Below are 3029 nucleotides of genomic sequence, written 5' to 3' on the forward strand. Positions count from 1 at the left end.
AATAAATAAATAAATAACAAGTCTTATAAATCCATGTTAATTTCTAGATTCATGTTTCAGCCTTAAATATTCAGTATGTAATAATAGGATTTTCTTTTCCAAATTATGGAAAGCTCCAGAAATAGAAATATTCAATATATGGTGAAAAATTGGTACTCTCTCATCTATTTTTTCTAAGTTGAAAAAGTAAATCTTTGTTTTGCTTTAATAGATTAGATTATGTTGAAACACATCTGCTCTTATAGATTATTATTTGTCTACATGTTGAGGCTAGTAACAAATTATAAATTGTGGAAGTAAAAAAAGACTTTTGTTTACAGTAAGGGTAAACCAAGTAATTTCGACTCGATCTGCTGAGAATGTCTAGAAAAGCTGACAGCTGAACAAAACTTAAAAATAGTCTGAAGACATCAGAGAGCTGGAAACAATGAAGAATTCCTAAGGAAACACAGAAATTTTGGTAGGTAAGCTGTTTTCCTCTGTGTTGGCCAATTCTGTGAATGGTGGCTGAGATGCTAAATGGCTATGTTGATAACCTCATGGGAACAGGGAGAAGAAGCATTGGAGTATGGGGCCTGTACTGGTAAACCTTTCCTTTAATTTGAGTGAGGATACCAAATGGCTGCCCATTGGGAGTAAGAATGATCCAGAAGTAAAACAGGCCTTCAATGGGATGGCAGCTCAGCTTTGAATACTCTCAGTCTCTAAAACTGGATTGAAGTTATCTAAGATTTTTAGAGCTCCCAGGTGCCTGGCAGAAGCAAATCTAAATTTCCTTCTCAGGAGGAAGTTAATATCCTAGGTATAGGAAACAGACTCTATAGTGGTTCATATAATCCCTGTCCTCTGGTATTCCTTTTGTGGGAGGGGATTCCTATGACTTGCTTCTGATCATTAGAATACCATGAATATGATGGGATATACATGATCCCATGTATACATGACTACATCAAATTCTAATGCCCATCTTGTTAAGAAACTCCCTTATTGATTTTGAAGAAGCAAGCTGCCATGTCGTGAACTAGCCTTTGGAGAGGGCCACATGACAAGCAACTAAGAGCAGCCTTTAGCCAATAATCGTCAAGAAACAGGTCCTTGTTCCAGTATTCTGCCAGGAACTGAATTTTGCCAACAACCATGTGATTTTAGAAGTGAATCTTGTCCCAGTGGAGCTTCAACTGAAAGCACAGTTCCAGCTAACACGTTATTGCAGCCTCATGAGACCATGAAATAGGAGCCAGCTAAGCTGTGCTTGGACTCCTGACCCACAGAACCTATAAAATAATGTGTGGTGTTTTAAGACACTAAATTTGCGGTACTATAGTTACACAGCAGTAGAAAGCTAATATGTAGGCCTCAAATCTATAAACAGGTTTCTAAGTACATTGTAGGGCACACAACAAAAAGTAGCCACACAAAGACAGGAATGAACACCAGCAGAGGCTTCCATTTGAGCAGATCTGCAGGATGGACTTCCAGGTACTGAAGTTTTCAAAGATAAACTTCTAAAAATAAAAGAAAAACTGAGAATTTTGGCAAAGAATTGAAAATTATATTAAAAACAAGGCCAGGTACAGTGGCTCATGCCTGTAATCCTAGCACATTGGGACGCCAAGGTAGGAGGATCACTTGAAGTCAGGAGTTTGAAACCAGCCTGAGCAAGAGTGAGACTCCGTCCCTACAAAAAATAAAAAAATTAGCTGAGTATGGTGGCGTGCGCCTATAGTCCCAGCTACTCAGGAGACTGAGGCAGAAGGATCTCTTGAGCCCAGGACTTTGAGGTTGCTGTGAGCTGTGATGATGCCACTGCACTCTAGCCCAAGTGACAGAGTGACACCCTGTCTCCAAAAAAAAAGAACATATGCAATGGAACAGCTAGTAGGAGGAATAAGTTCTAATGTTTTGTAACACTGTAGGATCTAGTTAACGATAATATATATTTTCAGATAGCTAGAAGAGAGAATATTGAATGTTTACAACACAAATGAGAAAATGTTTGAGATGGTGGATATGCTAATTACCCCTGTCTAATCACTATACATTGTCTGTGTCAAAACATCACCATGTACCCTGTAAATATGTACAATTATTATGTGTCAATTAAAAAATAAAATGGAAATACTAGAACTGAAAATTACATTCACTGGTAATCAAAATAGTTAACAACCATTAGAAGCACCAACCAATCAGATAATAAGCACCAGCCAATAAAAGTGGATGATGGCCACAAACACCCCTAACTGTGCCTTTTACTGATAGCAGCCCTGCACTTGCCATATGCCAGCACCTCACACACATATTATATACACTGAATAAAAGTTCATTGAGGTCCTACTTTACTTTTAGTCATTTCTATTTCCTCTTTTTAAATATCTGGGGCTGGGTGTGGTGGCTCACGCTTATACTCTTAGCACTATGGAAGCCTCAGGCAGGAGGATCCCTTGAAATCAGGAGTTCGAGACCAGCCTTAGCAAGAGCAATACCCCAGCTTTACTAAAAATAGAAAGAAAATTAGAAAGAAATTACTGGCCAACTGAAAATAGGAAAAATTAGCCAGGTATGGTGGCACATACCTATCCTTGGAGGCTGAGGCAGGAGGATCACTTAAGCCCTGGAGTTTGAGGTTGCTGTGAGCTAGGCTGATGCCACAGCACTGAAGCCCTGGTGACAGAGCAAGACTGTCTCAAAAAAAAAAAAAAAAGAGTCAAAAAAAAAAAAAAAAAAAAAAAGATTATCCTGGCCAACCTCTGTGGCTCATGCCTATAATCCCAGCATTTTGGGAGATTGAGGCAGGAGGATTGTTTGAGCCTAGGAGCATGAGACCAGCCTGGGCAACATAGCAAGACCCTGTCTCTACAAAAAAACCAATTTTTAAAAATTAGCCAGTCCTGGTGGCACATGCCTATAGTCCTAGCTACTTGGGAGGCTGAGTTGGGAGGATTGCTTGAGCCCAGGAGTTCAAAGCTGCAGTGAGCTATGAGCACACTACTGCACTCCAGCCTGGGCAACAGAGCAAGACCCTGTCTCAA

Source organism: Propithecus coquereli, unplaced genomic scaffold, assembly GCF_000956105.1.
Source record: "Propithecus coquereli isolate 6110/MARCELLA unplaced genomic scaffold, Pcoq_1.0 Scaffold34, whole genome shotgun sequence".
Lineage (NCBI taxonomy): Eukaryota > Metazoa > Chordata > Mammalia > Primates > Indriidae > Propithecus > Propithecus coquereli.